The 19341-nt window shown below is 43.8% G+C and overlaps 1 protein-coding gene across 2 annotated transcripts in view; it reads left to right on the top strand.

Moving 5' to 3' along the window:
- Nucleotides 1-15989: 15989 nt before the first annotated feature.
- The window catches only part of TMTC4 (transmembrane O-mannosyltransferase targeting cadherins 4), an 86170-nt gene continuing 82818 nt past the window's right edge, over nt 15990-19341 (top strand). Inside the window, exon 1 of one of the 2 annotated variants that reach the window (XM_066235933.1) lies at nt 15990-16168. The gene's annotated coding sequence lies outside the window, so the exon portion shown is untranslated. Of the gene's footprint in view, nt 16169-16241; nt 16450-19341 lie in introns of those variants that run through there. The other variant, XM_066235934.1, reaches the window with a different exon arrangement.

Below are 19341 nucleotides of genomic sequence, written 5' to 3' on the forward strand. Positions count from 1 at the left end.
AATTCTACTCCTAGGAGAGCTGGAAACTAAAATTAAGTTAGATAGTAAGTCTTGGTGAGGTTTACTGATAGATATGTGTATTCCAAACTGCCCTCTTGATGTTCCATTTATCTGTCAGACCTCACCCTTACTGGACTATCGCCCCTGAGACAGAGGAATTCCAAAAAGCTGACAAGCCACCCCATGGAGGGGCTCCGGACATACCAGGACTTTTGATTCAACACCCACATGCTCAAAGCCCACCAAGGAGGAGCATTCTGGACATACCAGGACTTTTGCCTCAGTATCCCCTCAGGCTCTCCCAAACACTATATAACTCACCCCTAGTCTGTAACCCGGTGCACTTCTCCTGGAGGTGTGCCCCGGCAGGTCTTTCTCCTCTAATAAAACCTGCACATCTGGTGATAGAGTGCCGTCTCATTCTTACATTTACAAGTAACTACATTTTTTGTCTGTTTTCTTTTCAATAATATAACTATATACCTATAATTAATGGGTTTATATGCATCAATGTGGTTGTTGGGCAGATAAAATATATTATGCTCAGTTTGTTAAAAATAGCGCTGCCCACGTGAGGCCATCGCCCAGGTGATATTAATGTGTGTTGAGAATCCTTGTAGCCTGGGGCTTGGTTTTGGGATTAAGCCTTTCCCACCCTTTTTTGATGTTGGGTGGTACAATCCAATCATGCCTCAGAGAAATGACTTTGTATTAGAGACTTCCCTATTTTGTATATTGGATGAAGAGTTTGGATTTCTATACTAGCAAATGGGGACGGAGCGGGAGCTTGCTCTCTTGGTTCCTGGGATGATTAGCATGAGAGAGCAGAGGGAGCAGAGCAGAGAGCAGCGGAAAGAGGCCATGTGGCCAGGAGAAGCAGCCAAGATGGCGGAGTGCTGAGTGAGATGCCAGTTTGTGCAGTTTGTATCTGAGATAAGGAAGGAGATGGGGAACTGAGGAGAATAAGGCTGGTGAGCTAGAAACCTTTGATTCTAGGAAACTCAGATAAGTCAGTAGCTTTGAGAGTGATAGATACGTGAATTCCAAACTGCCCTCTTGATGTTCCGCTTATCTGTCAGACCTCACCCTTACCGGACTATCGCCCCTGAGACAGAGGAATTCCAAAAAGTTGACAACCCGCCCCAACGAGGGGCTCCGGACATACCAGGACTTTTGATTCAACACCCACATGCTCGAAGCCCCCCAAGGAGGAGCATTCCGGACATACCAGGACTTTTGCCTCAGTATCCCCTCAGGCTCTCCCAAACACTATATAACTCGCCCCTAGTCTGTAACCGGTGCTCTTCTCCCCCAGGAGGAGTGCCCGGCAGGGTTCCTTTCTTCCTTTCAATAAAGCCTGTTACTCTGGTCTTTCGGACTCCCATGGATTCCAACAGAGAGCACTGAATGTGAGTGGGTTTTGGAGCCCAGTGTGTATTTTTACTTGCCCGCTGGGTGCAAGCTAGGATTAAAGACTATGGCCCACCAGTTTGTGGCTCCGTTGTTTCTTTACCGACTGTCCGAATCCAATGCGAACCTGCATGGGCCAGGTGGCTGCTGTGATAGTGGCCCTGGCCATGGCTTCTGGCTTTACATAGTTCTAAGCAGAAATCCAGAGTTTTCATATAAATAAGAGAAAAAGGAAAGATTCATTTTTCTGGGGGTCATTTCTAGTAAGAAGAAAAACAGGCAAAAATGTCACTAAATGCCCTGTAATTGGTTGAGCCATTTTACCAACTTAGGAGAAAATTGAGATCATTATCACTTTTATTTTTCAAATTTCTTGCTTGAGCCCTTACCTGCCTTATTTACCAGAAATTTCCTTTATCTTCTCCTGGAAAACTTCCTTATTAACAGTGAAGAATTTAAAGTTCAATTGCTCGCCCCAAAGGACCAGGCAGAGAAAGTCTGAGTTTTGTGGGTTGTTGGGCAGATAAAATATATTATGCTCACTTTGTTAAAGATGGCACTGACCACATGGAAGCCCGTCGCCCAGGTGATATTAATGTGTGTTGGGGGCAGGATGTGGGCAAGCAGGATCCTTGTAGCCTGGGACTTGGTTTTGGGACTAAGCCTTTCCCACCCTTTTTGATGTGGGGTGGTACAATCCCATCATGCCTCAGATAAGTGACTGTATTAGAGACTTCCCTATTTTGTATATTGGTTTAAAGGTTTTGATTTCTACACTATAAAATGGGGGCAGACCGGGAGCTTGCTCTCTCTAGTTCCTGAGATTAGCATTAGAGGAGAGAGCAGAGAGGAGAGCAGAGAGAGGCCATGTGGAGGAGGCCAGGAGATGGCAGAGTGCTGAAGGAAAAGCCAGTTTGTGCAGTTTGTACAGGGAGAAGGAAGGAGATGGGGAACAGAGGTGAATAAGGCTGGTAAAGTAGAACCTTTGATTCTAGGAAACTTGAATAAATCAGTAGCTTTGTAAGTGTTGAATGAGTGGGTTTTGGAGCCCAGTGTGTGTTTTTACTTGCCCATCAGGTGCATACTAGGATTAAAGATAATGGGCCACCAGTTCATGGCTTCATTATTTCATTATCATTTGTCCGAATCCAATGCAAACCTGCATGGGCCAGGCGGCTGTGATAGTGGCCATGGCCACTAGCTTTACATTGGTCAAGCCCAGCACCATCTCTCTGAAGTTACCACCATGCCTGATGGATGCCCCGTTGTTTGTTACGGCTTCTTGGTTTCAGGTACAATAGTGCCCTACACTTGAACCTTGATGTTATACAGCCTTTTGTTCAAACACATGCTCAGCCATTTTTATTTTTTTTATTTTTTTAGCATGAGCCTTTGCCAACCAGTTAGATTTAAGAAGACCACAAATATTTAAAGATTGTGCTGAGCTTAGCTCACCAGCTCAGATACCTACTACCCACATAGATAGGTAGGTAGATAGATAGATAGATGATAGATAGATAGATAGATAGATAGATAGATAGATAGATAGATAGATGATGGATAGATAATAGAAATGAGTTCCCATGTAAGGCCTAGATGACCTTTCCCATACAATGACTTTAGATGGGTCAAGGCCATCTTGACTTATCAGAAAAGTCTCAAGAACATGGAATCTCAGTTGTCAAAGGGTGAAAGGTGAGTCTCAGTCCCTTTTCACTCAAATCTACCCACCTCCCAACTCCTATCCAAAATACTTCCTGTTAAATTAGCATAGACTCTTGTTGGGCAAATAAAATATATTATGCTCACTTTGTTAAAGAAGGCACTGTCCTCATGGAAGCCCATCACCCAGGTGATTGCTTGGGATGGGCATGATTGTATTAATGTGTGTTGGGGGTGGGCTTCGGGCAGGCAGGATCCTTGTAGCCTGGGGCTTGATTTTAGGACTAAGCCTTTCCCACCCTTTTTGATGTAGGGTGGTGCACTCTCATGAGGAATCCCATTATGCCTCAGATTAGTGATTTTGTATCAGAGACTTCCTTGTTTGTATATTGGATTAAAGGTTTTGATTTCTACACTATAAAGTGGGGCAGAACGGGAGCTTGCTCTCTCTTGGTTCCTGAGATTAGTTAGTATTAGAGAGGAGAGCAGAGTAAGGCCACATGGAGAAGGCCAGGAGAAGCAGCCAAGATGGTGGAGTACTGAGTGAGAAGCCAGTTTGTGCAGAGTTTGTGCAGGGAGAAGAAAGGAGATGGGGAACAGAGGTGAGTAAGTCTGGTGAGCTAGAAACCTTTGATTCTAGGAAACTTGGATAAGTCAGTAGCTCTGTGAGCACTGAATGAGTGGGTTTTGGAGCCCAGTGTGTGTTTTTACTTGCCCGCCAGGTGCAAGCTAGGATTAAAGATGATGGCCCACCAGTTCTTGGCTCCATTGTTTCACTACCATGTGTCCAAATCTAATGCGAACCTGCATGGGCCAGGTGGCTGTGATAGTGGTCGCTGCTACTGGCTTTACAACTCTTCTCCAGGGTAATGGATCCCTACTCTTCTAATCTTTGTATCACCGGGAGGTGGGGGGTGGGGGTTGAAGTGACTTTCTTCCCCACCCCACTTTCAAAAAACCTACTCTGCCTAACCTGTAGTAACAATGTGGATAGAGCATTGACCTGGGATGCTGAGGTCTGGGGTTTGAAACTTCAAGGTTGCAGGCTTAAGTATGGGATAATCAACATGATCCCATGGTTTCTGGCTTGATCCCAAGGTTGCCTGCTTGAGCAAGAGGTCACTGGCTCAGGTGGATCCCACATTTAAGGCACATATGAGAAGCAATCAATGAACAACTAAAGTGCTGCAACTACGAGTTAATGCTTCTCATCTCTCTCTCTTTCACTAAAAAACAAAAACAAACAAAAAAAAAAGAGCCCTACTTTAAGGAGACTTGCTACAGTGGCTAAATAAACTAGACATGAGTTAGTAACCTCTTTGTTATAAAATCCTAATGTCTACCTAACTGGGTATCTTACTAAAAAGCTTTCATTTAAACAACAAAACAAGGGTAGTTGAACCACTGTTCTTAATGTGTGCCAAGACCTACCCCTCTTAAATTGGCCTTAATTCCAGGAACATGTTAGACACCAAAACAGCTCACAAAAATGATTTCTCTCAAAATAGTAACTGAGTAACCTGAGACTTGCTCTGGAAATTAAGCTTTTTAAAAAAGGATTACCAGCCCTGGCCAGTTGGCTCAGCGGTGGAGCGTCGGCCTGGCGTGTGGGGGACCTGGGTTCAATTCCCAGCCAGGGCACATAGGAGAAGCGCCCATTTGCTTCTCCACCTCCCCCCTTCCTCTCTGTCTCTCTCTTCCCCTCCCACAGCCAAGGCTCCATTGGAGCAAAGATGGCCCGGGCGCTGGGGATGGCTCCTTGGCCTCTGCCCCAGGCGCTAGAGTGGCTCTGGTCGTGGCAGAGCGGTGCCCCGGAGGGGCAGAGCGTCGCCCCTGGTGGGCGTGCCAGGTGGATCCCGGTCGGGCGCATGCGGGAGTCTGTCTGACTGTCTCTCCCCGTTTCCAGCTTCAGAAAAATACAAAAAAAAAAAAAAGCATTACCATCAAGCATTTCTATGTGATTAATCTATACCATACTTCTTAGTAGATATACTTACTATCTTCCTCTGTGTTAATTATATCAATTTATCCAGAGCCAGCCTCAACTAGATGACTATTGTTGGAATACATGAGACATCAGTTGAGAGATGGGGAAAGTATATGTCTGCTGCTGTTAAGAAAAAGCCTTTAAAACTTGGAAATAAGGCCCCCCAAAAGTAGGTAAATGTCTTTTTATTGCTTACTAGGTTGAATAGTGTCCCCTACCTCAAATGGATGCCCTTTCCAGAACCTCAAAATGTGACCTTACTGCCTTTGCAAACTACAGTCGTTTCTTGCCATATCGCAGTTCACATTTTGCAGTCTCACTGTGTTGTGGATTTTTAAATTGTATACATCTAATTTTGTTTTTTTATTTTAATCTTTTTTTTTATTTACTCATTTTAGAGAGGAGAGGGAGAGACAGAGAGAGAGAAAGAGAGAGAGGAGAGACAGAGAGAGAGAAGGGGGGAGGAGCTGGAAGCATCAACTCCCATATGTGCCTTGACCAGGCAAGCCCAGGGTTTCGAACCAGCGACCTCAGCATTTCCAGGTCGACGCTTTATCCACTGCACCACCACAGGTCAGGCCATATACATCTAATTTTGTATCATGGATTTTTCACTATATCACGGGATTTTGCGGTATATAGGTATTTTTATATATTTATTATTTTAATTATTTTTGCAGTAAAATAGGTATTTCCTAGCCTAAAAAAAAATGAAAACAATATAAAAAACATATAAAAGATATTAATTAAAGCATATTAAAAGAAACTAAATTGAAGTAAAATGCTTAGCACACAGCAGATGAGCTGTAATGCTCTTCTTGGCTGTGCAGTACATTCATCTCATCATCATCACCTTCATCGTCATCAGTACTGAACAACTGATTCATCATCATCCTCATCATTCAAGTTGTAGTATATTCACTGGTGAGTACCCATATAGAATTTTATATGTTGTTAAAATTACATAGGCTTAAGAGTGTAGAAAGTGTTTAAGAGCATAGGAAGTGTTTATAAGAGTGTGGGAAAGGGTTATGAGAATGTGGGGAAGGTTTATAAAGCCTTAAAAAATATAAAAATAATAAAATAAATATAAGGTCACTACTTCATGGATTTTCTCCTATCACAGGCGGTTCTGGAACCTAACCCCCACAATAGCCAAGCTACCACTGTACTCCCTTTGCCAATATAATTAGTTAAGAAGAGATCATACTGAAGTAAGTGGGCCCTAAATCCAATCCAAGTGGTGTTCTTACATTGGAGGAAAGACAATGAAACAGACAGATACACAAGAAAGAAGTGCCATGTGAACACGGACGTGGAGGTTGGAGTAAGGTGTTTACAAGCCAAGCAACACTAAAAACCACCACCAGAAGCTGGGGAGAAGCTTGGAACAGTTCCTACCCCACAGCCTCCAGAAGGAACCAACAACAATGGTAACACCTTTGTTTCAGACTTCTGGCCTCTTGCCCTGTGAGACAATACATTTCTGTTGTCTGAGCCATCCAGTTTGTAGTAATTTGCTACAACAGCTCTAGGAAGTTAACACACTGGGGCATTATTTAACAGGCACACACAACTACTAACTTTTAGGGGGCTGTCCTTTTCATTGTCTTAGGACAATAGGCACAGAGTAAGCACCACTTTTTAACTTCCTTTCCTGACATCACACTGTTTTCTCCAGTTATTTCAGGATTTAAAGTTTAGATTCAAATATAACTACATAGTTTTCACAGGCTTGTTTGCTTAATTTATTATTAAACACCTCATGTTGAAAATACACATTAAAATGGAAATTTATGGAAATGGTATGCAAAATATGAGGTTTTAAGATTAAGCAAATAAAATCATTCAATGTTCCTAAAGCCCTTTTTATCTTTATACCAGAAAGTATCTACATTTGGCAAATATTGACTGACCTACGGTAGTCCTCATCAACTCTTGAGAAATCTGGGACTCCTAAAAAATAGAGATGATCATGGACCTCTTGACAAGAAGGAAATTTAGAAGAAATAAAAGAAAGTAGTGAGTTAATTTAGGGATAGAATAGATAACTAATTTGCTGAGTTTGGGGTTTATGTACATTAGTATGTACATTAGTATCATTTACTTTAGCTCAAGGGGGGAAACGTATCTATTCCAACCTATACTCTGGATTACATTTTCTTCTTAGCTCAGACACCATAACCCATATCATAATGATATATTCTCTTTTATCTTCAACCTCTTTCTCTCTTCTGGTTCTTCTTAGCATAGAAACAAATTAAAATCTTTCGTGTGTTAAAAATAAAATCCCCCCTTGATACTTTATTCCCTTCCAAGTGCCATCAGGTAAACACATTGATGGCTAGCTGTCCAACATCTCCTTCTCTCAATAGAACCTCCAAATTGCCAGCCATCCAATAGTCCCCACCCCATGCAATTAAGGGAAGGAAGACAGCATTTCTGTCAGCCCTGATTATCAAATTTCGTTTATGCCAAACTGACCATTTGTCCATATCCCAGACTGCCTCCTCCTTCTGGATTTGCTGTCCTGGTAGGTGGCCCCATCAATTAAAAATCTATGTGGAGGGGTAAAGAGGGTTAAATATATGGTGACAGAAAATGGTTTGATGTTGGGTGATGGGCACACAATGCAATATACAGATCATGGATCATAGACATGTACACTTAAAAAACAATAAAAGAAGGGGAAAAATTCTATGTCAAAATCATTCCAGACTTCTCTGTATACTTTATTTCCTATATATAATCAACTACTAAACATTATCAGTTGTAGTTACTAAATGAAAGGTTGAAGCTGGGGGAGCCAGTCCACTGGGGAGGTAGGAAAGCCTATTGTCAGTCTCCCTTGGCAACTGGCAGGTCGGTGTAAACCCCCAACGAGGTCAGACCTGGAGGAACTCCAGCTGGACTGCCTTATCCCGTATGGGAGAGCTGACAGGTTAAGCCCTTCCCGGGTCTATGGATGGGCCCTAGGAAGAGCTAAACCGAAAACACAAGGCTGGTATGTTCCAAAAGGAAAATTTATTTAAAACGCCTGGGTGCAGGCAGCCGAGAAGACTAAAAGCCATGTCCGCTCTGGGGAGAGGCAAAGCAGTATTATATATAGGTTAGTTAGGGGTCTTGGAAAAAGCGGCTGACATCGCTGTGTCTATAGGTACAAGGTAATATTTTTTTTGTATGTGGATTGGAGTGGTGCCACAGCTTCTCTAAATTGTTAATCGCTTGGCTCAATTGTCCACAAGAAGTCCTGGCTGGTTGATAGGTCCCGGGCACCAGTCTCCCCCTCTCACAGGTTTACACTGGTGGCTGATCTATCAGAAGACAGCGACTCTGGCCTGTGGCTAGGCTTTTACAAACAACTATCTGATTTAAACTCCCCTAATTGTCAGGTTACTTCCCAAAATAAGCTTTCCTTGACATTTTTGCAAAGAGGATAGAGATGAGCAATCCTACCATGGTCCGGTAAGCAAAAGAGCTGGAAAAATTTGACAAGTGTATCAGAGCAGTACATAAAAAAATATGAATTTGAACTCAATTGAACATGAACAATAAGAGTGACAAAAAATGGTTACAGGAATGACTGAGTCATTTACTCAGAGTGGAATAAAATGTCCTGCTTTTTCTGGGGCTGCTCAGGTATATAGTTTTCCCTAAAGCCAGGAAGGATGTTCTTATCATTTGACTGCCGGCCTAGTTAACTATTCCAGAATGTGCTGACCCTTCCTTTTTCCTAGAGGCTATGTACAAAGGGCCCTCCTGTAATGACCTCCAGCCAAAATTTTCCCATAAAATAGGTAGGGTCCCACACTATCCCTGAAGTTCTACAGAACTCTTCCTCATTGATGCGCAAGGTCAGTGGCTGACTTTGGAGCCCAGGCTGAGGCTTCCTGGTCTAGTGATGTGTTTGTCCGTGGTTTGGTGAGATTTGTACATTCTCAGAATTCTCTTTTTCTTAGTCTATTGCTTTAACCCCTTGAGTAGTGAGTTTTTTGTTAACCCTTTGAGTGAGGACGTACATGAATGTTCGTACTACTCAAAGGGTTAACTAGCTATTGCTCTAGAACCCAGGCTGATGTTTTTCTGCTTGATGATGTTGTATAGCTTATTATTGCTAAGTGTAAGGCCAGGGGCTGCCATTGTGGCCATTCACATGCAGGTTCCCATTGGATTGGGGCAGACGGTAAAGAAATGGCAAAGTCGGAGGATGGTGGGCCATTCTGTTTATTGGTGTCTCACCAAGACAGGCAAGCCACAAGAGAAGACAAGGGAAAAGCAGGTTTTCTGCTTTTCTCATGAAGGGCAAGGGATCAGGGAGGCCCCTGCAATGGTGATAGCAGGAACCAAGAGAGAGCAAGCTCCCAGTCTGCCCCACTTTATAGTGCATAAATCAAAACCTTTAATCCAGTATACAAACAAGGAAGTCTCTGATACAAAGTCACTTATCTGAGGCATAATGAGATTCCTCATGAGAGTGCACCACCCCACATCATGCAATCAGTGAAGGGTGTGGTGAAAAGCTTAGTCTTAAAACTAAGTCTTAAGATATAACAACTGGGCCTGCTTACAGTCTGTCCCTTACACTCAATGCAAACTATAAACATATATATCATATTTACAAACTTATTTGACCAACACTAAGCTTTTCCTTTATTCTACTTTAGGTTACATATGTTCAAAATGTTCAAATCCCTTTTGATTTTGTCTTATTTTTTACTGTTATTAATCATAATTAATTTCCCCCTAAAATCCATCTGTGAGTAATTGCATCTCTGAACTGTGCCTCCTGCATAGCACAGCAAGTAGTGCTAATGACCAGTAGATTGTCCATTCATATTCACCAATTTCCAATTCCTCATACATGGCCTGTGATTACCTATGTGGTATAAGGCTTATTATATGAGTACATGCCCACAAATACTTCTCCTCTCACTTCTCAGGTGGTTCTACATTCTGCTTTAAAATTCTCCCATTGTTGGTGGATGAGGTCAGGCTGAGTTGGGTAAGAGTAAATGTCTTTTATCCATCTCAGATGTCAAAAGTTGTTGGAAGAGAATAAGCCATTTTGAGTTTTTGGAAGAGGGGTAACTACTTTTTTCTGGTTCGTTTGCAGATTTTGGTAGGCTGGTTGAAATGTTTTGGCTTCTGGGAAGTCTTGGGGCTCTAAAATGTGTGCAAATGGGGTGAATTGCAAGTTGTTTGAATACAGCCTTCCAGAGTTATACAGGACACAGCTGTCACAGGTATACACAGCATCCCTTGAAATCCCTGGACCCTGGGAAGAGTGTAAATATTAGGAGACTTTGAATTTCCTTCTAATTTGCCACCCCAGAGGTTCCATCAAGGAACAGTGTGTTTTCCAGAGAGCAGCAACAGCCCTCACAGTGTTATCAATCAGAAAAGGAAGATGGCGGCTAGGCAAGGGACCTGCCACACCTGTCCTCAAAAAACTATGTACCTGCCACCCAAAAGGCTCAAGTGGCTCATTTCCCTCCATCAACTCTGACACTTGCTGCTGAGAGAAAGGGATAAGAATGGGGAAGGGGATGACAATACTTATTATCTCAGTTCCATTTCTTTTCAGCCCCAAATATCAAGCTTTGTTAGGCATTTTGGGGTTCTTTATTTTATTTATTTTTTTGACAGAGACAGAGAAAGAGTCAGAGAGAGGGATAGACAGGGACAGACAGACAAGAAGGGAGAGAGATGAGAAGCATCAATCATTAGTTTTTTGTTGCGGCATCTTAGTTGTTCATTGATTGCTTTCTCATATGTGCCTTGACCGTGGGGCTACAGCAGGTTGAGTAACCCCTTGCTCAAGCCAGCGACCTTGGGTCCAAGCTGGTGAACTTTGCTCAAACCAGATGAACCTGCAGTCAAGCTGGTGACCTCGGGGTCTCAAACCTGGGTCCTCCGCATCCTAGTCCGATGCTGTATCCACTGCGCCACCGCCTGGTCAGGCAGTTCTTTATTATTTTTTAATTAAAGTTGCCATATAATATTATATTAGCTTCAGATATACACCATAGTGATTAGACATTTGTATAACTTACAAAATGAACATCTAAATAAGTCTAGTACCTATCTGACACCATACATAGTTATTACAATATTATTGGCTATATTCCCTATGCTGTACTTTACATCCTCATTACTATTTTTAATAGCTGACAATATGTACTTTTTAATCTTTTTACCATTTTCCCCATCCACTCAACCCCCTTCCCAACTGGCAACTATTAATTTGTTCTCTGTACCTGAGTTTATTTCTTGCAGCATTGTTTACCATAGCCAAGATATGAAAGCAACGTAACCTTCCATTGATAGACAAATGGATAAAGAAGATATGGCATAAATATAAAATGGAATATTACTCAGCCATAAAAAGAATGAAATCTTGCCATTTGCAACAACACAAATGGACCTATAGGGTATTACGCTATCAGACATAAGTCAGACAAGGGAAAATACCAGGTGACTTCACTTATAGGTGAAATCTAAAAAAACAAAGTCAGGTTCTTTAAATCTCCAGCTACATCCCTCAGTTGCACACCCAGTCTTGGCTCCACTAAGAAACGCACTGGCCACTTGACCCTGGACCTCTAAGCCTCTTTTCCCTTATCTATAGAAAGAGGATAATGATATTCACTTCAAAGAGCTTTTGTGAGCATTTTAAAAAATAATATATACAAATGGTTTTAGCACAGTGCCTGATGTACACTAAGTGCTCAGCTAGCATGCTTTTTGTGTGTGTGGTAACCCCAGAGTTCCTGCCCATGGGGCTGGAGTCAAGGGGTGGGGCTTAGTGTATGGACTAGCAGCAAGGACACGTTCTCTACATCTTATATATACTTATTAAACCATGAGATTGTGGAAGGCAGAATCAGCACCAGCTTTACCTTTATATTTTCCAGAGAGCCTGCCTTGTGCTTGGTACTTAGTATGATATCCTTTTAATTATGGCTAGCTCAGCAGTTTATAGAACAGAATACTACTGCATTGTTAGGAAATTCCATTTCTAACTCTGGCATTGCCAATAACATGCAGTGTGACTTTCAGAAATGTACTACTCTCTGAGAGATTCTGTTGAGTGACTATTATGTGGAGGGCACAGTGATTGCAGGGGTATAGTCAAGAAAGACATGATCCTTGCCCCTTGGAACTCTAATGATGAAGGCAGACTTTATATTGTCAACGTAAAACTACTTCCAAACATGTAAGAATCTTTTGTGAGTTTATTTGAGCTAAACTGTCGACAATTGCCAGGAAACAAAGTCTCAACAGATTGAGAAAGTGCTCCAGAAAATGGTCATTTCACCACTTATTTTATACACCAGAATCAAAGGGGAAGACCTAACAGGGTTACATGAAATTAATTGGTGATAGATTAGGGAGGTGGGAGGAGGCAAAGTGGGGAAATTACTGGGATTGGGTAAAAAGTAAAAGTGTATATGCTGAAACTTCTTTTACATAGGCAGGAACAAGACAATTAATAGTTAATAGTTTACATAACAATGAGGGGGTCTGTTGGCTCCTGTTCTGGTGGGATGTCTGGTCTGATTTTAAAAAAAAAGACCCTTACATTCCAAAGGCATGTTATTGGGTACATTCTTGTAGATGCAAAAGACAACAGACAGGCTCAAGTAAAAATAAGCATTGACCTTTGTTACGAGAGAACATCTCCCTAGGACATGATTACCCAGTATAAACTGCTTTTAGCTAGAAAGGCTTTAGACCAGTGGTAGTCAACCTGGTCCCTACCGCCCACTAGTGGGTGTTCCAGCTTTCATGATGGGCGGTAGCGGAGCAACCAAAGTATAAATAAAAAGATAGATTTAACTATAGTAAGTTATTTTATAAAGATTTATTCTGTCAAACTTAGCAAAAATCTGACCTAAAGTACTTGGTAAGTAATTATTATTATATGCTTTACCTTGCTATCTTTGTGCTTTATAAATTTTATAAAGTAAAGTTACTTCCCTACTTTATAAATCACCATTACTGTGAAACCAGTGGGCAGTTAGAAAATTTTACTACTAACAGAGATACAAAAGTGGGTGGTAGGTATAAAAAGGTTGACTACCCCTGATTTAGACCATCCTTAGTATTTACTTTAGGTCTCTGAGTTTGCAAGGCCATTGTGCAGGGCTCAGCTGAGCTTGTCAGGTTTAGTTTGTGGCCCATCTTTCTTTTTTTTCATCCATAATACAATAAGCACATGATTAGTTATTTATAATTGTGATTAAAAAAAAAAACAAAAAACAAGTCCTGCCCAGGCTGTGAAGCAGTGGATAGAGTGTCGTCCTGGGATGTAAAGGACCCAAGTTTGAAACCCCAAAGTTACGGACTTGAATGCAGGCTCACCAACTTGAGCATGGGGTTGCTGGCTTGAGCATGGAATCGTAGACATGACCCCATGGTCGCTGACTTGAGCCCAAGGTCACTGGCTTGAGCAAGGGGTCACTGGCTCAGCTGTAGCCCTGCCCACCCTGGTCAAGGCACATATGAGAAAGCAATCAATGAACAACGAAGGTGCCGCAACAAAGAACTGATGCCTCTCATCTCTCTCCCTTCCTGTCTGTTCCTATCTGTTCCTCTCTGTCTCATTGTCTCTCTTTCTTGCTAAAAACAAACAAATAAACAACAACAACAAAAAAAAACTGAGAGTATATATAAAGGGACTACATGTGTTTAGAGAGACAATTAAGGGAAGGCTCCCCCACCCCACCCCCAAACCCTACCCCTCCCACTGGGGAATGGGAAATAAGGAGTGTATTGTCTGTAGAGAATCAAAAGACAATAGTAAAGCTAAACAGAAGTCATTTTTGCCATGCACTGTCAGTTCTTCTAACTTTGTCAGTCGGTAGTGTGCTAGTAAATGTTTAAGAACTGGTTCTCTGGGGAAAATAAATATACATATATGTTATTGATATAAAGGATGTATAGCACAATTTACAAATAATGATAAAATTTGCTAATAACTTTTATTGCAAATTCCATATAGTGATGGATTCTCATGGAATGCTTTTGTTGATTTTTGCTAAAGGCTTGCATCTGTATCCAACCAGTGTTTGTAAGTCAACCATGACTTCACAAGTGAAGTTGCATCTCAATCTGTTTTCTCAGTAAGCATATTATCACTCAATCCATGTGATCTGTTAAACTATTTCTCACCCCTGTACAAATTAGACCCATTAAACTAAAATCTTTTTGTTGCAGCACTAAGCATAACACACTTTAATCTACATTAACATTTTCTCCATCATTCCTTAAATCTAGAGACAGTCAACAAAACAACAAATTAAGCCTGGATTCATCATGTTTGTCAATTTCCATGCTGTAAATAATTTCACGTTGGCCCTGCTGCAATCTACCAATGGGACATTACTGAATGTGGGTTAGAAAGGCACAGTAGCACAGCATTAGACCTAATGCAGAAGATGATAAGAAGTGGACAGACTTGATAGACATTTAGCAAGTAGAATCTTGGTGATTTGTCAGATGTCAAGGGTAAACCCATCACTATCACAGGGAGGAGCAAGAAGTGAAAGCATGCATTCCTTTTCAGATGTGTTCCATTTGAGGTGGTGGCGTGACACAACCAAATGGAATGGGTTTGGAGGCCAGAGAAGTAAGGATCAGAATTAATCATTTGGGATATATTGATTAAAATGTTGGTCGTGGATTAACTCATGCAGGAAAAAAGTTGTGGTGTGGGCTGAGACCTTTAAAATATATCATTTCCTGGTCATCAGGAAGCAGATAAGCAAGCCAATGAGATGAGAAAGCAGGAGAGCAGAGTACTGCTATCACCAAAAGAAGTACGTGTGTTAAGGAGGAAGCATGAATTTTGTTGAGAGATCAGGTAAAAGGAAGGAGAATGTTCTTTGGATTTAGTGATTGTGGGTGTTAACAGGAGACAGTTTTGGTGGTGTGTGGAAACCAAGAAGTGAATGAGAGTTGGGAGACTAGAAGAATGGGGCAGGCAGCTCTGTCAACAACTTCAGCTAAGAAGAGGGAAGAGGCAGGGTGGCAGCTGGACAGGTGCGCGGAGAACAGGAAGGCTTGGGACTGATTGTCAGATTCAGTCAAGAGTTAGATGTTGATGTTGGAATGGACTCAGTGATACTGGGAAAAAGCGGGATCAGATCAGAATCCGTGCTTTAAGTAGTAGGTTGTTAGTTTGGCGGTGAAAAGTGGCCAAAGTTTCCCTTTTTCTTGAAACAGGAAACAAAGTAATCTGAGAATCTGGGTTATGGGGAGGAGTGGCAATTCATTTGGGATAGGAAATTCAGGACAAAGTGACAATGAATGAATGAAGATGGACGGAAAATCTCGCCACAGCACGGTTCGTGGGTCAGCAGGAGAATGAAGACGTTGGGCTTTGGATGAAAATATGCTAAACACAGAAGGGACAGGGCCTTGGCTGGAAGAATGCAGTTTCAGTTTTGCTCTGAGAGGCAGAAAGTGGAGACACACAATTGAAGTAACTCCTCTCAGACAGGAAGAACTCTAGGGTTCTGGTTGCTCCGATCCAGCTCCTTCTCCTGCAGGGAGCCTGCAGTCGCTCCGCGGAACGCCAACCACAGCGCGAAACAAGACAGGAAAAGGCCTCGCGCCAGCAGACAATCAGAAAAAGGACACACCTCCGACAGCCCGCGAGGACCTGCAATAGACCGCTCCCGCAGCCAGCCTCACCCGGCCAGGGTGGAACCGCCCCTTCCCGCCCCGGCCCCGCCAAGACTCCGCTACAGTAACTCCGCTCCCTCCTCTCCCGCCCAGCCTGCCGGTCCCTGCGCCTCCTTCGCCGCCGACAGCCCTTCTGGCCTGACGTCCTCCCGCATTAGCCAATGGGCTGAAGGAGGACAGGCTGCAGCATGGAAGTGACAACAAAAGAAGCCAATGGCCGCAAGGGGGGGCGGGCCGAGTTCGGAGTGTGAGAGTGAGAGCCCGCACGCGTGCGGAGCTGCGGGAGGTGCGGGAGGCGCGACGCGAGAGGGGGCGCGGCAGGGCGGCCCCTCCCCCGCCCAGCTCTAGGGCGGGCGACTAGAGCTGCCGGAGTTTCCGCGCCCGGGAGGCAGATGCGGCCGCCTCCCGGGCTCCTTGCAGGTAACGCGCGGGGCGGCTCCGGCAGGGCCGAGTGGGGCGGAGCACGCCGCGGGGCAAGCAGAGTTGGGTGCGGAGTGTACGCGGGGTCCCCGCTGCCGCCGTGCCCCAATCGTTGCGGACTGTCCCGGGGTCCGCGGCTGCGCTGCTGGAGGAGTACGCCCCGGGACCGCGATTGCGGCTGGGGTCACAGGAGACTCGGGCCCTGGGCACCCTGCTGTAAGCAGCACGCGGGACAAAGGACTCGGCGTGGAGTGTGCGCGCTCCTTCCGCCCATGCCCCGGGTATCTGCTCCTGCGCTCCCTCCGCCCTATGCCGTGGTCACTCGCTCGCTCCAGCTGCGCGGGCGCTCCCTCGCCCCGAGATGTACCGGGTGCCTGCGACACCTGGCCTCGGGGCCCGCGCCACTCTGCGCCTGGCCGCCCGCTGGCCGCGGCGCCGACGATGGCTGCGAGCAGCCTGGCCGCTTGGCCACTGCCTAGGGTTAAAGGTGGCTCCCCTGCAGCGCAGCGAGTGACAGCTATCGGCGCTGGCTGCGGAGCAGAGAGCCGCGTGCCACCGGCCAGGGTGCCGAGCACCCAGCTGCCACTTTCCTTCGCAGGCTTGGAGTTTGGGGCAGGTGGCGCAGCAAAGAAGTGGAAACGTTGGATACTAAGGGAGGGAAACTGCTATGAGGACGGGAGCCAGCCAGAATGGAGAAATAATACGAGGGCAGGAACTGGGCAGATTAGGTTCTCTGGTGGCCTGCAGAAAAGGAGGTGGGTATCATTCTGAGACTGATAACTTTCCCGTTGATTCCCCAGGAGTCCCGTCCCGTCCTGGCCCTGGCCCCGCAGGGTACCCTAGATGTTAGGGGTCCAGATTGTGCCTTCTGTGTATCTCTGCTGTTGCCAGAGTACCAAAACGATTAGTCTGTTACAATCTGAGATGACAGGTGAAGCCCGACAATTAATTTAAGCACAAAATATTTTCTGATTCAGTATTCTTCCTGTAAGGCCATTGGAACCTCATGACAACCTTTTGTGAGATAATATTCAAATATTGGGGCCTAAACCATATAACATCAAGACCGTGTGTTGTGTTCGCAGCTCTATCATGCATTTAAAACTGGTGTCAAGTATTTGCTTTTCTCCACACTAACTTTCTAAATCAAATAGCACTTTAGTCCCTCCATGTTAAGTCATAGTATCTTTCTAACCATTCGGTCTTGTTTATTTATTTAGTCTAAGTAGTAGGAGTAATTTCTTTAGCTAAAATGTAGACAACAATGGTTGAGGCCTGCGTAGTGACCTATATTGTGTTTGCCACTGTAATATGGAGTTGACTAATAGTTTATACTTTCATTGGAAAAGGAGAGAAAAAGCAACAGGTAGTAGGTGGAATTCACCCCAGCACCTGTGGAGAACATGAGTTAGGTCAGGTGGAGAAGCTCCAGGGACCAGCCCTGAGAGTTGCAGAGCCTTTCATCTCTGAACTGAAAATCTGGAACGGGACAGTGTTACCACCAGATGATGTGTCCTGTTGACTGTTTGATCTACGTCCATGTTCAGTTAGAAGCCTATCAGGCCCTGGCTGGTTGGCTCAACAGTAGATTGTTGCCAGGAGTATAGAAGTCCCAAGTTGATTCCCAGACAGAGCACACAGTAGAAGCGACCATCTGCTCCACCCTCCCTCTTTTCTCTCTCTCCCTCCCTCGTCAGCCATGGCTTTAATGGTTCTAGCAATGTTGGCCCTGGGTCGCTGAGGATGGCTCCCTGGCCTCCCCTGAGGGGCTAAATAGGCGGGTTGCTGAGCAAGGAGCAGCCACCCCAGATTGGCAGGTATAGCCTCCTAGTGGGCTTACAGGGTGGATCCTGGTAGGGGCACATATGGGAGTCTGTCTCTCTGCCTCCTCACCTCTCACTTATTTAAAAGAAAAAGAACAAGCCTATCAAAAAGATGCCTGTGACCTCAGAGGGCCTGTTTGGCTGACATCTTATAGATTCCATAATTTAGGGTATTCCCTCGGAGACTTGGAAACAAATACATTCAAACTTCCTTCCCAATAAAGGGGCCTGAGATTCTCCTGGAATGGTCCAGCATGAAAGGATTGGGGGGCAAGAAAGACAAGAGCCTCAATACCAATAAGCCAGATACTAAAGACGATTTGCAAAAGAAAATAGTTCTGACTCTGCTTTTACCTGTCTTGAAGAAGGTGCTTGTATTAACGCTAACCACCCCTGGGTATTTATTAAAGCCAGTGTTTCTCAAGACAGTGTTTCTTTTCTTCTGTTTTGAAATTTGATTTAGAAAATAAAATTTAATGGGGTGCCATTGATCAATAAGAGTACATAGTTTTCAGGTAAACATTTCTATAGCATTTGAACTGTTGATTATGTTGTATACCATCACCCAAAGTCAAATTTTCCATCACCATATATTTGTCCCTCTTGACTCCCCTCCCCTCCTCCTCCCCCACAATTCCCTCCCCCTGGTAACCACTTCACTTTTATCTATGTCCATGAGTCTCAGTTTTATATCCCACCTATGTGTGAAATAATGTAGTTCTTAGCTTTTTGTGATTTACTTATTTCACTCAGTATAATGTTCTTAAGGTCCATCCATGTTGTTAATAGCAATACGTCATCGTTTCTTATGGCTGAGTAGTGTTCCATTGTATAGATGTACCACATCTTTATTCAGTCCTCTATCAAAGGACATTTTGTTTATTTCCCTTTCTTGGCCACTGTGAATAATGCTGTGATGAACATGGGGGTGAATGTGTCTTTATGTACCAATGTTTTTGAGTTTTGGGGGTAGATACCCAGTAGAGGGGTTGCTGGGTCATATAATAGTTCTAGTCTTACTTTTGGGGGGAACTACCATACTATCCTCCATAATGGATGTACTAGTTTACATTCCCACCAGCAGTGAATGAGGGTTCTTTTTTCTCCACAGCCTCTCCAACACTTGTTATTACCTGTCTTGTTAATAATAGGTAATCTAACAGGTGTGAGGTGGTATCTCATTGTAGTTTTGATTTACATTTTTCGAATAGCTAGTGAAGATGAGCATTTTTTCATATATCTGTTGGCCATTTGTATATCCTCCTGGGAGAAGTATCTGTTCAGGTCCTCTCCCCATTTTTAATTGGATTAGTTATTTGTTTGTTGCTGAGCTTTGTGAGTTCTTTATAT

This window comes from Saccopteryx bilineata, chromosome 6 (genome assembly GCF_036850765.1).
Source record: "Saccopteryx bilineata isolate mSacBil1 chromosome 6, mSacBil1_pri_phased_curated, whole genome shotgun sequence".
NCBI lineage: Eukaryota > Metazoa > Chordata > Mammalia > Chiroptera > Emballonuridae > Saccopteryx > Saccopteryx bilineata.